The sequence below is a fragment of the Pan paniscus genome, chromosome 15 (assembly GCF_029289425.2).
Source record: "Pan paniscus chromosome 15, NHGRI_mPanPan1-v2.0_pri, whole genome shotgun sequence".
Classification (NCBI taxonomy): Eukaryota; Metazoa; Chordata; class Mammalia; order Primates; family Hominidae; genus Pan; species Pan paniscus.
This window is the reverse complement of record NC_073264.2, coordinates 77,436,884-77,455,112: the sequence shown is the minus strand read 5'-3', so window position 1 is coordinate 77,455,112 and position 18,229 is coordinate 77,436,884. Positions and strand designations below refer to the sequence as shown.

The 18,229-nt window shown below is 48.1% G+C and overlaps 1 protein-coding gene across 1 annotated transcript in view; it reads right to left on the bottom strand.

Moving 5' to 3' along the window:
* ESRRB (estrogen related receptor beta) overlaps positions 1-18,229 on the bottom strand; it is a 191,979-nt gene that overhangs the window by 136,068 nt on the left and 37,682 nt on the right. The window lies entirely within an intron of this gene.

Genomic DNA, 18,229 nt, shown 5'->3' with positions numbered 1-18,229 from the left:
TAAGGGAGGCATTTTCTGTACAGAATGGAAAAGCAAGACTTACACTGACTAAAAGTCAGAGTGTTTTTAATTATCATCTTGCTCCAGCTAGTCGAAATGATGTCAATGATAAAATACTCCTCTCCAAGAAAATCTTTTGTTGGTCTAAGTTCTAAACAATTTTTGCAGTTGCTGTTGAGTCTTAATAATATATGTAAGCTTCAAATTAGCAAGTTTTTGTTACCTATTATTTAATACAAATTGCATTCCACCTGGAAGTTAAAAAGTCAGACACACACACACTACACAAATGTTTCCAGAGTAAATTCCTAATGGTTCAGAATGGTTCAAGCTCGCTTAGGCACACTTTGTGTCTCAGCCCCTGAAGTACTACATACCCCTGCGTTCAAACAATAGATTCAGTGGGGGGCTTGTTTGTTTGTTTGTTTGTTTTGGAGACAGGGTCTTGTTCTGTCACCCAGGCTAGTGTGCAGTGGCGTGAACACATCTCTCTGGAGCCTTAATCTCCTGGGCTCAAGTGATCTTCCCACCTCAGCCTCACGTGTAGCTAGGACCACAGGTGTGCACCAGCACATCCAACTACTTTTTAAAAATTTTTTTATAGAGACAAGGGTCTCACTTTGTTGCCAAGGCTGGCCTTGAACTCCTGGACTCAAGTAATCCACCTGCCTAGGCCTCCCACAGTGCTGGGATGATAGGCGTGAGCCACCATGCCAGTCTTAGCACAGTGATTCTAAAAACAAAGAACTCAAGTTACTTCACTCTGGTTATTCTGTGACCACTTGGCATTTTTATTTGCATTTAAAATTGAGAACAATGAAACAAATCCCGAACTATGAGATGTAATTCTTGGTAGGATCACATATTAGTTCATACATAACAAATTTCAATGAATTTAAATAATACCTTTAAAATAGAAATGTATTCTTCGTTCCGAACAGCTTATGGTTTGTTTTTAAATTAATCGACAGATCAGGAAAGTTCACGATTATTATTACTACATGATTGTTACCAAGAATAATTTTGTTGTATAGAGAAGGGCAGTTGCTCAAAATGATCCAATCTAGGTGTCACATGCTTGAGGTCCCTCCCAGCCATGTCCTGCTACCCTTCCTTTTCCCCAGTTATTCTTTGTCTCTTCCTGCCCCCTAGTTGGGTTGGTGATTCTGAGAAACAGAAAAAGGCAACTGTCCACATGTCCTTAGGGCATTTTTTTTTTTTTTGAGACAGGATCTCGCTCTGTTGCCCAGGATGGAGTGCAGTGGTGTGATCTCACCTCACTGCACCCTCTGCCTCCCAGGTTCAAGCAATTTTCCCATCTCAGCCTCCCAAGTAACTGGGATTACAGGCATGCACCACCACACCTTGCTAATTTTTGCATTTCTTTTAGTAGAGATGGGTTTTCACCATGTTGGCCAAGCTGGTCTTGAACTCCTGATCTCAGGTGATCCACCCACCTCGGCCTCCCAAAGTGCTGGGATTACAGGCGTGAGCCACTGCACCTGGCCCCTTAGGACATTTTTAAGAGAATGCATCCCCAAACAGATCAGTAGTAACCATCACCAAACCCCTGAAAGTGTCCAGAAGCCCCCTCAGCATCCTCATCATTTGCCCATCTACTCTACCTTTCTCTAATCAAATCATGCTGCCTTTTATCAAATACCAGCAATAAAGACAGAAACTCTATTTCTTATTCAATCATATGGTTGGTTCCTCTCTTTTGGGCAATCACTGTAAAAACCATAGCATTTTCACTTTCGGCCCCTTCTTCACTGTACCTGTGGAGTAAGCCAACTAGAGCATCAATCTCAGACTCAATGACCAGGGGCAGCAGGAGGCAGAGAGGAAGCTGGCAGTTGCTGCACACCTACTCTGTGCTGGGAACCTGGCTGTGCTCTGCCACTTAGTCCCATTTCAGGGAAGTCAAGCCCACCTCTCATCTGAGCTGGGTGTCATCACTCTCCTTTTATTTACTGAGGAGAAAATTGAAGCTCTGGGGGTAAGATTCTCAAGGCCAGAAAACAGTCTGGGATTAGAACCCAAGTCTAGCTCACCCCAAATCTGTCCTCTCTGTCAATTCTACTACGTTACTTCAACAGAGTCCATCCCAGTGCAGCATGCTGTCACTAAAGAAAGGGCGTTTGTGAGTAGGCCTGGAAACCTAAGCACAGTAGATAACTGGGGAAATATGTGCGTAGGTCCAACCAATTGATGGATAAGAGGACTTTAGGAACAACTCCTTTTGGGAGGCCAGTGTGGGCCAGCCCTCTCCTCACTGTCCATGTATTTAGAAAGATGTGTCCATTCCCAATAGAAAAGTTCTTTCCAATTGGAATGAGGTGTGCTCTCAGTGCTGAATGGAGAAAATGAGAAAAGGAATATAACATTGGGGAAGAAACCAATTGATTTTATGGAATGATGCCAAAGGGTCCATTTTAACTTTCTATGACTTGGAGAAGATGAAGGGCAGCCGGAAGAAGAAGGAGGAGGTGACGAAAAGGAAGACCGTCCACTGCCAAGCAAAATTTCCCCATGAGGACCAATTCGCTTGGTTGGAGCAGGTCCAAATGGGCAGCAGTTCTGAAGCCAGCTAGGTGCACTTGAAGGATTTCTGCAAACACACCCAAGAAATTAGGAGGTCCCCTTTGGAGGTAAAATAAATTCCTTAGCAAAATAAAGAGGGCTTGTTACACCATATTCCTTCCTCTTCCAGTTTGAAAGGCCATAATGAGACCAAATAGGTGGTTTTATTTTCGTTTCTTCCAACATCAACCAATGCACAATTCCTCTCATTCCTTGGATTCTCAACCCAGCCATTCAACCAAGGAGATGCACTTCTTGCTCTCACCATCAAAGGATAGGGTAGAGGATGAGTCTTTATGGAGACTTAGTTCCTCAACAACTCCGCAAATGACCAGGCACTTGGCTTCTGTGGGAGAGTGACTCACCCACAAACAGAAATGTTTTTGCCTAATGGGTCTCAAAAGCATCATCTTAAAGCAATGGCTTTCAAACTTTAAAAAAGAGCCCCGAGTAGTCATTCTTCAGTTGAAACTGTACATAGAAACTTGCTATAGAAAGCAAGAAAAAACCTAGCTGCTCTGGGGTAGGCAAGCGGGAAGAAGGGATCACCCCATTCCCACTCAGTCCTTCACCCCCACCCCCAGGAAGCCCAGGAAACATCTTTGTGGCACTCCTAGGTCTCCCCGGAGCATGTGTTGGAAATCAAAACAGCATCTCTAGAATCAGTTGTTCTCTAAAGGAATCAAATGAATAAAGAAGTGTCACGACTACAAATCAGACCCATGCCTAGAATAACATCCCCTCTGGAGGCTCTGGTGCTGTGTCAAAGGAGGCCATAGTTAAAAGTTAGCAACTGCCCAAACACCCTTGTTTCCTGTTCGGTGTCCTTTGCTACCAGGATGAGGCTGGCAGGTCTTGCAGCAACCTTGCAAGCCAGGACCAAACTCATCCTCATGGGTAGAATGGCTTGGTGGAACTCAAACAGCATCATGATACACTGATGGATTTCAAATCAGGTATGAAGCCGGTTGTTAGGGATGTTGATGTTGGCAAATAAGAGCACTGGCTTTGGAGTATGGCAGACCCAAGCTCGAATCCTTGCTGTGCCCTTCATTAGCAATGTGACCCTGAGACAATCTGTGACCTCGCTGCCCATGTTTCCACAGTCTCTAAAATGGCTTGCTGCAGGGTAGTGTGTGTAAAGAAAGCACTTTGCACCGTGCCTAGCACGTAGCAGACATTCAACAGACACTAGTTACACCCACTCTTTTCCCAAGTGGAAGTCCTGACCTTAACTCTGGAGAAGGGGAGCCTGTCTCTCACAGTCATCTTCTTCCCTGTAACTATCCAGCACCCACACTGTGCTCAGATTTGGTAAGACTCAGCCCCAGACTCAGGGCAGAGCACAGCTGAGGCATTAACCCGTGGCTGACCTTGTTACTGTGACAGCTCATAAGGCTCCTATTCCCAAGCTGCCCTCTCTGCTCCATCTCATCCCCAGAGCCTATAGGACCAAACATATCTTCCCAAATGTGACTGCAGCACGGCACCTGAGAGCCCAGTCATGCTGTGTCCACCTTCCCTGGAGTTCCCCAACCACATAACCCAATGCCTGATCCATCATGGTGAGCCATAGAGTCCCCAACAATGTCAGGGCTAAGGCCACATAGTTAGGACCATCCATGAGAGATGCCCATGGGTTGGTTTTGAGTCTTCACTGTGATTCAGACATGGAGTTTCACAGTTCAAAAGAACACCCCACTGTTACTTGAGTCCTTCAACAGGTGTAAAAAGAACAGCCATTCCTTCAGCCTCTGAGACTTACTCCAGCCTTGGAAATCTTCCCTTCTCCTACACATTTTTCAGTAACACCAGGTGTTGCCGATAACTCTCAGAAGTATGTATACTACTTCGATTTCTTAGTCTTGGAGGAAGAGTCATCAATATGTAACAATCCAAACACTAGCTTTTTCTGCTCTAAAGGAAACTTTGGAGGTAATGGAGAGATAATGGCTATTTAATCTCTCACAATTGAGCTCACCTCACCTCACTGCTGTGGCAGAGGGGAGCTGACTACCTTGGGGTCCCCTTTACACCCCAGCCTCCCATCATAAGGGACGTCTCAAGGCAGCCACCTTGAATGGCATCAACAGTCCAGGTGGATAAGCACGTGAGTCATAGACTCCACCTGCCAGGCCACTGGGCAGCCGAGTCATCTCGATGTGCTGGGACCATCTCCAATGTAGGATGGTCTCAATATAATGAACACAGGGGCAGCTTCTCAAATGTATTCTTTCATGATTCTACCACCAGCAATGTGAGAAAGCTCCCTGTCCAACACCTGCAGGAGGCACCAGGTAGAAGTACCTCCAACCAGGGTGGAAGCCATGTGTTAGGTGCATGAGTATAAGATGTCTTGCCATTTCAAAGCCCTGCCTGAATATTGTCTCATGGATCTTGTTAGCTCACAGTCAGAGGCAGAATAATCCCTCCTCTCTGTCTGGCCGGGGGGAAATGAGTAAGGTCAATCTATGTCATTGGAGCTAAGGATGGAACAACCCAGAAAGGTAGACAGGTGTGTGCAGACTTGGAGCAGTAGGGCAGAGCAACAGGCCTCTTTATCTATCAACTGTTAAGTCTTGTTACATTCAGTGCTAGCTAATGGAGGGAGCCCTCTGATAAAGCAGTCTGCAAGGCAATGGACTTGGGGTTATATCTGCCCCAACAAATATAACAACACATGCTTAAAGAGAGAGGGAGCCTCTCTCCTACATTGCCACCTCTGCTCATGGGAAAGGGGGGAGAAGTCTGTTGGTCAGTGTCCAGGGTATTCTCAGGGTCATGTTCTACTGGCGGTAGGGCCACTAGGTGTTGAAGGTTTGCATACTTGCCCAGTGCTCTCTCTTGCCCACTTGATTTCATGGGTTCTAGCCTGCTACAGCAAAGTTGGCCTCTTCATATGCTGTCTGTCTGTCTCTGTCTCTCTCTGTCTCTCTCTCTCCCTCTCCCTCTCCTTCCAGTTCACCTGTCTACAACTAACCAGATCCCTGCTCTGCTCCAGAGACCCAAGTATCTTGGAGTTCATGGAGAGGGAGGAAATCCAGTGGTTCCACTAGGAACCCTAGAAAGGTGCATGGCTGTACCAGGATGTGCCCACACAGGATGGGATTATCAGCCTACATACAACACGCTGGACTCAGAGCAGGGCAATGTGACAGTGCACTGGGGACACAGGCAACCAGCAGGCACTCTCCACCTGCCATGCTCACTCAGAGAGGGAGGAAGAGAAGTCCCTGGCACAGGCATCCCACTGAGAGGCATCAGAGCACTTGGGCAATTGAAAACTAGACCCTGGCAACCTGACTTTAGCCTTATTTCTTTTCTTTTCCTATTATGCCCCTTTACAGAAGTCAGAAAATAAGGAGAGGTGGAGTCCTGATGATCCTGGATCCAACCATACCTGAAGACAGGATCTGCCCAGACATAACAGATACGTGAGCCTTTGGGGCTTCTGCTGTGTCAGTTGCTTTTCTTTCACTCCCAAGAGTCCCAGCAAATACGAGTCACATCGCCTTGCCTCCTGGGTGTTTTCCTTCACTTTGTTTCCTCTTCCTCCCTTCTCATGCTTACCTTCCGAGAAGACTGCCTCCTGCACGAACCCTTCCCACAAGCCCTCTGCTTTCCCTGGCCTGCCCATTCCAACAGCCCTGGGATTCTGCCTCCTCCCTGTGGGCCACTTCCTCAGGTGGTTCCAAGAGGAGGTTACTGTGTACCCATTGGGGTCTGTCTGGGCAAGAGCACTGGCTCTGGACCTGGGCTTCAACCCTGACTCCCCCATGTATCGGCTGTGGGCTTCTGGGGAGCTACTCTACTCAACTCTCTGGGCAATGGGGATACTGATAGGACTGACCTAATAGGGTGCTTCTGCGAATGAAATGAGACAAGGCAGATAAAAGTTCTCAGCATAGTGCCTGGCATAGAGTAATTGTTCAATAAATGTTATTTATTGTTTTTTCACCCCTATAAAAGGCAGTCACTTGTGTTTAAAGATATAATGCCAATAGTTCTAATTTGTGCATTTCCTCACCCTTGAATGGGTTTCTCTCTATGTCCTTTTCATACCTGACGACAGCAATACCAGCTTCAGCTAGAGTTTTTGGAAGACATCAGTAGGGTCAGTTAAAATCAATTCATTCTGCACAGATCATAGTGCCAGATGATCATAGGAACTGATGTCCTCTGGATGTTGGAATTATTATTATCGAAACTTAACACCAGCTTCGGTTTTGCAGAAGGAAGAACATATGGCGATGTTTCTCAGCAATGGTCTTCCCCTACCAACATGCTTGGTATTCTAGAAGGTTATTTCAGGGCAGTGGTTCTCAATGTGGGTTCCACAAAGCCAGCAGCGCCAGTATCACCTGGGAAAGTATTAGAAATGCATATTCTCGGGTCCCACCACAGACTTGCCGGGTGGGGACCAGCAATCTGTGTGTTCACAAGCGCTCAAGTCATGGAGAAGATTCTCAAGCATGGGAGCCACTAATTTAGAAGTTTTACAGATTCTACATGTTTTAAGCTCTTAAGTCTGTCTTCTTACTATCCATATCTTCAGCTTCAAACAATCTCAGAAAACAGGGCTTTTAAAAACAGTCATTACTAATTTTTAACAAGAAAACATTTTAGAAGGGAAATCTATTAGCCATAGATGGTGCAGATTGCAGTTCACAGTGTGTTTTAGTGAACGCAAGGTGATCACCATGTCTTACTTTTTTCTTATTTTTTCTTTTGTCAACTTTTTATTGAAGTACAGTATACATACAAAAGTGTTCGCATATCCTAAGCATACAGTTAACTGAATTTTCATTAAATGAACATATCTATGTACCCAGCACGCCGATGAGAAAATCAAACTCTGCAGCACCCCAGCTCATGCTTCCTCCTAATCCCACCCCTGCCCCATCCATTGCCATTTTTTTCTTTTTCTTTTCTTTTCTTTTCTTTCTTTCTTTCTTTCTTTCTTTTTTTTTTTTTTTTTTTTTTTTTGAGACAGAGTCTTGCTCCGTATCCCAGGCTGGAGTGCAGTGGCGCAATCTTGGCTCACTGAAACCTCCACCTCCCAGGTTCAAGCGATTCTCCTGCCTCAGCCTCCCGAGTAGCTGGGATTACAGGCGCCCGCCACCACGCCTGGATAATTTTTGTATTTTTAGTAGAGACGGGGTTTTGCCACGTTGGCCAGGCTGGTCTTGAACTCCTGACCTCATGTGATCTGCCCGCCTCAGCCTTCCAAAGTGCTGGGATTACAGGCGAGAGCCACCGTGCCCAGCCTGCAATTTTTTTTTTTTAATTGCAGGAATATTTCAAACAGGCAATTTATTTTAAAGAAAGTTACTATCCTAGTCACCTCACTTACACCAAAATTATTTCAGTGTTGCTCATTCCCTTCTGCACATATATTTTATGTAGTTTTGTATTTTATCCTGTTAGAATGTCCCTGTTCCATGTTGTTACATAATTTTCATAAACACTATTTAAAACGACCCCAGCTTAATGTGTGGCTCATACCTGTAATCCCAGCTACTCGGGAGGCCAAGGTGAGAGGATCACCTGAGACCAGGCATTTGAGACCGACCTGGGCAATGTAGCAAGATCCCCAGCTCTAAAAGATGTTTGTAAAATTTGGCCAAGCATGGTGGTGCATGCCATAGTACTAGCTACTTGGAAGACTGAGGCAGAAGAATCATTTGAGTCCAGGAGATCAAGGCCACAGTGAGCTGTGATCATGCCTCTGCTCTCCAGTCTAGGCAGGGAGCGAGACTCCCATCTCTATAAATAAACACTTATATACATACATAAAAGAAAGAAAATGACCCCACATTGTACCATCATATCAAAGTGTCAATTAACCATCATTCCCCCATATGTAGGCTGCTTCTATTCTGCAATGAACCTCCTCATGTCTCATGCATCCTTTTTCTTCTCTGGAATTATTTCCTTAGAATCAGCTGTCAGAGGAGAAATGACTAAGTCAAAGGCTCTGAATGTTTTATTAGGGCTCTTTATTATTTGCACTGTTTGTAAAAAATGTGGATCCCATCTTGGGTAATACTTTTGTGCATTTCTGAGCTCCTCCTTGCACCTTAAAATTTCTGGATATAGATTCTTCTCTCTCATGCCCCGTGAACCCAGAAAAATACTTCTGGTGGCACTGGGCAGGAGTGGTGGATGCTAGTAGATTATCCCTCATTGGGGAGGAGTGGCGAATACTAGTAGATTATCCTCCATTAGCTGGGCTATAGCTTGGCAGGGGCATCAGCAGGAGCCCACACCCTCCCCCAGGGGGTGCATGTGGAGGAGAGGGGGTTCAGGGAGAGAGTCAACCTTCCCTGAGGATCCTCAGAGGAGCTCCTAGTGGCCATCAAAGGCCCAACAAGGCCCCTTTCCCTCCTCAGGAGAGATGGAAATCATGGGGGACAGGCAGTGAGGGAGCATAAAGTTGGACAAGAGAATAAGAGTGAGTTAAAACCCACAGGAGAATCCAGCCTCCCAGAACAATTGCAGGACCATGTGCTGATGGGGCTGGACAGGAGTGATTATTTATTCATGCATTGCTTGTTCTCCATTTCCTAAGGGACCTGCCCCCTCCCCTTGAAAGGCAGGCAGCACCAAGAGGATAGGATGAGTCTGGAGTTAGCACAGAGTGGGGAGGTCTAAAAAGAGGGCGCACACATGGGGCCATGTGAGGTCAGTGGGGTCACGTGAGGTTGGTGGGGCCACATGGCCATGGGCCAGAAGGGCAGGCTGGGGCTAGAAGGAATCAGACTGTGGGTTTCAATGACAATGTTCACTCTGTCATCCTAGAGTCAGGATAACATAGAGCACAGGCTTTGGGGCTAGAGTCTCTGGGGTAGTCGTATAATCTGAGCAAGTCTCTGTCACAGTCTCCTTATCTGTAAAATGGGAGAGAGAGAGTACCAGCCTCCTAGAGTGATTGTGAGATGAAATGGGTTCATAGGAGAAAACACTGAGACAAGCACATCCCATAAACCTGCTCCTCCCTGCACCACAATGTAGGAGTCAATGCTTTGCTGTAGACACAGCCAGGCAGAGAAAGGGTAAGGAGGGTCAGCCTGTGCCCTCTGCACCATCACTCATGAACCCAGAAAATGCCCAGAGAGAAACCCTAGCCCCTTCTCTGACTCTTCCACCCATTCATTCACCGATCCATTTGTGGTGAGGATGAGAAAGGGCTGTGGAGCAGGTCATGTCAATGACAGCCACTCCTTCAACTTCTACCTCCAGCTCCCTATGGCTCCCTCTGGGCATTGCAAGGAAGAAGCAAGTTCCAACCTCCACTTGGCTGGAGCCCTGAGAGTCCCCTGCAGCCCCTCAAGGTTGGGGGAAGGGATTGCAGAAGAGGGTCATCTGATCCTCTGCACACCAGACACCTGGGGCCAGGGTGGGGTGAGAGAGGATACTATTCACCATGCCTCATTTTCTGATTGGAGCAGGAGGCTGAGGGCGCAGCAGGAAAGTGTTGATGAGGAAGATGGGGAACTAACATCGAATGATTCCCTCCTATGTGTTGGACCCTGTGCTGGCTGCTCTGATGTATACAGTCTCACATATACATATATTATCCCCACTTTACAGAGAAGAAAACTGAGGCTCAGAGAAGTTAGGCAGCTTGGCCACCCTTGAGCATTTATTACTGCCCAGCATTGTACTGGCCAGTGAGGGGGACACAGACAGGACAGAATATCTGATTTTTCTTTTTAAGTGGTGTCCATTAGAGCAGGAGAAATGACTGGCCTGGGAAAGTCTTGCAAATGATCCACATTGATACAAGCTAGAGTGCTCAGTGACGTGGCTTGGATGGAGTACTGTGGGGACGTGGCAGACGAAACAAGTGACTTGGGCCCAAGAGAGAGTGGTGAGGCTTGGGCTGAGTCTTGAAAGTTGGGAACCACGTGGATGGGCAGTGGGGAGTGAGGGAAACATGAGTGGTGAAAGGGAGAAGGGTGTGGTAAAAGTCTGCCAGGGTCCTTAACACACACAAACTCAGTATTTCGGGTCCCAAGCTGCCCTATAGAGCAGCATCCCCAGCCCTGGTAGCTGTCCCTATCTTTGTCCTTAACTTCTCTGAGCCCTACTTGGGTCTCTACCACCTCTGGCCACCTGGCCCCGGCTTCAGACTGCAAGGAAGGCTGCCTGGAAAAGACCCATCCGAGGAGGAAGGTATACCCAAAGGGTGACATCTTTCCAGGGGAGACCCTAGAGAATAAAACAAACACGGATTTCAAATTCTCTCCTCCTTGGCCCGTGCAGATAAAGCCCAGGACCGGCCGGGCATGGTGGCTCACGCCTGTAATCCCAGCAATCTGGGAGGCTGAGGTGGGTGGATCACCTGAGGTCAGGAGTTCGAGACCAGCCTGGCCAACATGGTGAACGTTCATCTCTACTAAAAATACAAAAAATTAGCCGGGCGTGGTGGTGGATGCCTATAATTCCAGCTACTCAGGAGGCTGAGGCAGGAGAATCTCTTGAACCCAGGTGGTGGAGGTTGCAGTGAGCTGAGATCGAGCCATTGCACTCCAGCCTGGGCAACAAGAGCAAAACTCATTTCCAAAAAAAAAAAAAAAAAAAGCCCAGGACCTACCTACACAAATGAGGCACACTCTTCCACCCCCGAGACCCCATGGGTTCTTGTGGGTCAGCCCCTCACCTTATTCTGGTCCCTCAGAAGCCTTTGGCCTAAGACACTGAGCACAGAACAAGGGACTGTGGTAAGAGTGTCTCCCATTTGGGTCACAATGTTGGATGAATCCCTCACCCCCAGGACCTCAGCCTTTACATCTGTAAAATGGGACTAATGCACTTGTCCTCCCCCTTCAGAGTGCAATGGTGAGATAGGTCCCTGGAAAAAGGCTGCTGCTATGTGAGCCTGGCTTCATTGCAGGAGCACTTGTCATGTCCCTGGCATCGTACTAGGCAGTGGAGAGAGCAAATATGAACAGAAAACAGCCTCTGCTGTCAGCAGCCCCACAGCCCAGTGGTAGGGGCAAGCAAGTAACACTAATGACAGGCACATGGAGAGGTGAGGGTGGAAGTGTGGTGGGGGGCGGGGGGCGGGTAGAGGACCCTGGGGGCCAAGGAAGGGCTCATAGAGGAGTTGGCCAAGCAGATTTCCCGGGGGTGAGGAAGGGCATTCCAGATGGAGAGGTCAGGGTTTGTGGATGCAAAGCAAGGGAGCAGGACCAGCCACACGAAGCTCAGCAGGGAGGCAGCAGGACCCAGCGGGGCTGACATAGGCTTGGAGTCAGGCTGCTAGGTTTCAAACCCCTGCAATGTGTGACCTTTTAGTTTTCTTTTCTTTTCTTTATTTTTATTTTGAGACAGGGTCTCGCTCTGTTGCCCAGGCTGGAGTTCTGTGGCTCCACCATAGCTGACTGCAGCCTCAACTTCCTGGGCTCGTGATCCTCCGGGTTCAGCCTCCTGAGTAGCTGGACCACAAGTACACACCACCACATCTGGCTAATTTTTAATTTTTTTTTGTAACTAACATAGTGAGACATAGCGTCTCACTATGTTGCCCAGGCTGGTCTCAAACCCCTGGGCTCAAGCGATCCTCCTGCCTTGGCCTCCTGAAGTGCTGGGATTACAGGCATGAGCCACCACACCCAGCCCTTACAATCTGTGATCTTGGACAAGTCACTAATCGCTCTGTGCCTCAGTTTCCTCATAGGCTCTCCTGTACTTATAGTTTCTTCTCTTGTCCAGATAAAATGAGTTATATGCACAAAGCACTTAGAACAGTGCCTGGCACATGCTTAGCGATTCATAAATGATGATGATGATGAAGTGATGGGGCTGGAAGGTCTAAATAAACCCACACAGAGGCAGGCAGGGCGGGAACTGTAATCCCCGAGTCTTAGGGGATGGTAATGGCTGGCGAACCCAAGACATACAGGGTGAACCTTAAGTCAGGCGGATTTGCAGAGATGAGGGCCTTTCAGCTGCCCATCGGTTTCAACAGCACATCAGAGAAAAAAGTGGTGGGGTTGGGGACTGTAAAAACAGCTGTCTCCTAGCTAAACTCCCTCCTTTGAGGTTAGAACCAGGAGGGCAAGCCCTGAAACCTCACCAAGATAAGGGGGTGCTGCCCTCTTCCCAGCTCTATCCAGGGGCTGTTTCAACTCCCGGGCCCTCCGGGACAATGGCACGCTCGTGAGAGAGGCCGCAGAGCGAGGCAGCTTTTCTCACAGGAGCAATGGAGAGAGAGAAAGCCAAGGTCTAGGGTGCCTCAGAGCGCAATGGTCCGTGGCCACGGGACGTGCCTGTGCCTACCCGGCGACCCTGCGCGCGGCCCTCAGGAGCGCGGCGATTCGGGGCCGTGTGCCACCAGAGGGCGCGCTGGATCTCAGAGTGTGCGGAGCGCTCAGCGAGGGGCGTGCGGTGGGAGCTAGGAAGGGCGGACGGTGCTCGCCTGTGTGCGTGGGGGGGCGGAGGGAAAGAGGGGCGAGAGCCCGCGTTTCCAGAAAGCCCGGAGTTCGAGGGTTAGGGCTTTCCAATCAGCTAGCTCAGAGCAACCGGGGCCGAGGACATAGAAAACTTTCACTAGTGATATCAAACTTACACAATACTCACCATGTGCCAGGCACTGTTATCCAATCCTCACCAGAAAGCCAGATGTTATTATTGTCTCCACTTTATAGTCAGAGAAACTTGAGCTTCCCTGCGCCAGAGGTCCCACATCTGGCTGGGGCTAAACCTGGGATTTGAAGGCCCAGGGTCTGGCTCCAGGGCCTGTGCCCCCAACCGGTGCCCTGTAATAATACTTCTCTAGTAATCTAGTCTCCCAGGTCCACTTGAGGCTTGATCACTTTCTCACTAGCAGCTCCCTGGTTAAGGTAGCTCAACCCTTTCCTGCAGAAGAGTTGAGTAGCTACGTTCCCACTTGCTAGGCTGGCATCACTGCAGCTGCCCCAAACCTCAAAGACTGCTCAGTGGCCGCCAACAGGTTCTGATTTAATTAACATGTACTGAACACTTACTGCATGCTGGGAACTGAGTTAAGGCATTTACATAGGTTCTTATGCAATACTCCCAATGATGTGTAAATTACGTGTACTTGTTCTGATTCTCATTTTACACACGAAAAAAGTCAGGCGGGTAAAGGAGGGTAAGTGGTTTTCCTGAGTCACACGGTTCACTCCAGCCTGTGGAGCTCCAACCACCATATTCACTTATCCATTCATTCAACAAATCTACTCTGTGCCAGGCACTCTGACTCAACAGCGAATACGACACTTAAAAACCTGTTCACTTGCTTTCTTGGAGTTTGCTTTTTTTTTTTTTTTTTTTTTTTTAGAGACTGGGTCTCGCTCTGTCTCCCAGGCTGGAGTGCAGTAGTGCCATCATAGTTCCCTGCAGCCTTGAACTCCTGGGCCCCAGTGATCCTCCCGCCTCAGCCACCCAAGTAGCTGTGACTACAGGCATGAACCACTGCACCCAGGGAAGTTTATACTCTTCATCAGCTATAGAGAGTCCCCCACTGACATTCACCCAGTCCTTGTTTCTTGTTGGTTTATGAGAAGAGGTGAGAAGAGGTCATATGCTCTGAACAGAAAGGAAAACAAGCTTTTTGCATATGGTGGCATACATGAGATAATATTCCTTCACCTTCACCCAGAAGGTGGTATACTGATGGCTGTTATGGGTTGAATTGCATCCCTCGAAAAGATATGCTGAAGTCCTCACCCCCAGTACCTAAGAATGTGACCTTATTTAGAAATATGGTCATTGCAGATGTCAAGTTAAGATGAGGCCATACTGGAGCAGGGCAAGCCCTAACCCAATGCAACCAGTGGCCCTATCAGAAGAGGAGAAGACGTGGGGATGACACAGACATGTTACAACAGAGGAGACTGAAGTGCTGCAGCTCCAAGCCAGGAACACCAGTGACTGCCAGCAACCACCATAAGTGAGGAAGATGTAGGAAGAATCCTCCCCAGGGTTTTATAGGGGGCATGGCACTGCCCATACCTTGATCTTGGACTTCTAACCTTCAGAACAGTGAGACAATACATTTGTTTATTTTTAAGCCACTCAGTGTGTGGTACTTTGGTATAGCTGCCCTAGGAAACCACTCTAATGATATTAACTTTAATTCTTTTCCATTCATGGGGATGGTGTGCTCCTTCATCCAGGTTCTTTTTCTCACTCCAGCCCCACAGTGGCCAGGGTTGGGGGAATACTGAGGTCATGCACAGGTGCAAAGCTCACCGGCCGCAATGACATCTACCCCCAACCTGTGGTCTCAGCATCACCATCCTCTACCTGACTGAACAGACCCATGGTTACCAGTCAAGATGACAAAGGTGTATTCAGCTGGCAGAGGCAAGGCAGACAGCAGGCAGGTGTGCCCAGGGCCCCTGCACCTCACCTGCCAGCCTCACTCAGCACTGCCAAAGCCTCATGTCACTGATGTACTGCCTGTTGATTCCTGCCGAGGGACAGGGCAGAGGGAGAAGCTGCGTCCTGCTAGTCCATCAAGCTGTGTCCAGGTGGCCCATGGTGGCATCAGGTAGAGGCCATCAGCCTTGTGGGGAGTCATGCCTGACCCGGTCTCTCTCCCTCAACAATCACCCCCTAAAGTGCCTCGATACAGCTGTCATTGTTCCTGGCTCATCAGAGGGCTTCAGGCTCTGGGATACAGAATATTGATTTGCTTGGCTTAGGATATTCTGGTTTGAAAATAAACAAAGTGCCAAATCTGAAAACTGGGGAGTGACTCAGTCCCTCATTGTGAAGTTACAGACACTAGTGGCTTCTGCCATCCTGGTAGGTTGGGGCCTTGGCAACAGTCACTTTGAGTCTCTTGGGCAGCCATGCAAGTGTTTCTCAAACCCCTTCAGCTTGCTGACATTTTTCTGGATGTACAGACATTCGCAGGCATATGTCCTGTCTCTCTAGGAAGGTAGCAAACTTCTCGAGGGCAAGGGCTGTTTTGAATTGTTCTGTGTCCAGCACAGTGTTTTCTATGATCAAAGGAAGCTAGGCACGTGGTCAGCCCTACCCACACCCCTGGCTGGCTTGAGGGCGGACATGCTTTAGCGAGAAGTAGAGGTTCCTTCTGGATTGTCCAGCCCAGCTTACGTGGGAGGGAGAGGAGCAGAGATTCAGGGCAGTTGCTCCATGTAGGTGTAGAGGAGCCCTTCATGGGAACTTCCCCCAGGATGGGAATTTCAGAAGTTGGGGCAGGTTGGTCGGTGGCAGCAAGGGAGTAGAGGAAGAAAAGAATGCTCCAGTATCACTCATTAAAAGAATGCTTGTCTCCTACAGGAACAGGTACCCAAGAAAAGGAGTGTGAGGTGGCAGAGAGAATAGTAAGCCTGATGAATCTTACTGAATGTAAGCCTGGTTTTCATTAGACCCACCCCAGGCACATGGATCCTACTTCCCCAGTAGTGCAGCAGTATTTTCCTAGCTGCAAAGGCTCTTTCCTTTTCCTGAGTCTTTCCTTCCCTTTTTCCCTTCTCTATTCATTCATCACTAAACAAATCTTTAATGAGCACGTACCCAGAGTCAGGCATTGTTCCAGGTGCTGGGGACCCAGCAGGGAAAAAACAGACAAAATGACCTGCCTCTACGGAATTTACATTCTAGTGGATGAGGATGCTCTCTGCTTTCCTTTTTCTCATCCTTCTCTTACCACCCACTAGGCTATTGGTAGTTCAGATAAACCCCAACTAGAGAGTCCAAATCTCATTCATTCATTCATTCTAGGGCTGTCCATTAAGTGCCTAGGATGTGCCAGGCACCATTCTAGACCCTGGAGATCTTGAGCATCTCGCAGGAGGCCACACCTTCTTGGGTTAAGTACAGTCTAAAAGAATTACCCCTCCCTTCCCAGACCAGTGCATCCCTCTGGACACAGAGATGTTGCAGGAAACTCTTGATTATTAGTGGATATTGCGTAAAGAATGTAGATTGAGTTAGGTGTGAGCCACTGAGATCTTGCCTTTCCCTTTGTTGCCTCCTTTCGTGATCCCCGCTTTGCACCCTTTGGAGCCCAGGAGACCACAGAGGGAGCCCTGGCACGCACTGGGCCCCATTCCTGATGGGAGCTGTCTCCCGCCATAGCAGCTCAGCCACTCCGGACTCCAACTGCCCCGCCAGCCCTTGCTGCTTTAATTAACTCTGCCCGGATGCGCTGACTCACTCATTGGCTCTGTGACCCGCCTGGTCACAGAGGACACCTCCTCAGACACAATTACATTTGAGGATGAACCATTTCCTCTGGGCACAGAACAAGCTAGTGAAAGCTTTTCTGGGGGAGTGGGAAGGGGGGCCTGCTTGGAGATGACTCACGAGCAGGCCTTGAGGTTAGTGGCATCCCACAGGGTAGGTGTGTCTCATTCAAATGCTATGTGCCCTACAGGCCTTATTACTCCGTGGAAGTTTCTGTTCTTGGGGGGAGAAAGAGAATGCACCCACCTTCCTAGGCAAAAGGGGACTTAACACCTGCATCAACACGGGGTATATCAGTAACTATGCGCAGTGTCCCCAAAGCCCCGGGTGGCACCCCAAAACCCCGCAATCACCCATATTTATTTAACACAGTCTATGCACTTGCCCAGATACAAAGGAAATAAATAAAATATGATCCCTCAGCCTAGATTTGAGAAGAAGAATCAAAGACTCTAAGCTCTATAGCATCCCTGTGAGACAGGTATTCTCAGTCCCATTTCATGGACTAGGAAATTGAGGCTTGGAGAGACTGAGTGACCTGCTTTCTCAGGAACTGCACTGGCTTTAAGAATTCAGTTGGCTAAGGATGATTCTGAGGTCTTGCACAGGTGAGCAGGAGGACAGCCCAGAAAAATTGAAGTCTGGTCCTCTTTCCTGACTTACATTTTAAAGACACAAGGAAAGAATACTAAGAAACCAGCCTGTGGGTATGACGGAAACAATATTCACGTTGGAAAACCTCCTGTTGTCCTCTAAGTACAGCCTCTTGCAAGTCTGTGGAAACTAACAGTCTCAAGCCCCAGACACCCACCACAGGGCTGGGTCTGGCGCTGAGCCTGGGGGAAAGGTTATCAGTGTTTCCTTTGTGGACATCTGACATCTCTCTTTAAATCGAAGTGAAGGAATTTGCATTTTAATGATGATTTTACCAGGTTTGTGCCACCTTGAAGTGGCTAATAATTATTAGGTTGGTGCAAAAGTTATTGAGGTTTTTGGCATTGAAAGTAATGGCAAAACTCACAATTACTTTTGCACCAACTTAATGAAGGATACTGAACAAAAGAAATTGATTGGGAAGTGTGGTAGGTATTTAGTTTAAAACATACTCAGATGTCATTCTTACGACATCTGTAGGGACACAGCCATCCATCCAGCATCCACCTATCCATCCAAATATTTCCTGACCATTTGTCACATATAGAAAGAACAGTGAATTAGACACACATGGTCTGTGCCCTCAGGTAGGAGAAAGGAAGTGGCTGCTGCCCATTGGTGATCTGACTGGTTGGTGGCTCAGTGGGGTGAGGAGTCTCCTGAACTGTTTGCTCAGAGTCCTTGACCTCAAGGTGAGTGTAATTGAGATGCTCTGGACCTTGGGGTCAGGCAGAACTGGATTGGAGTCCAGGCTCCATCACTTACTAGCTGTACAACTTTGGACAAATTACTTAACCCC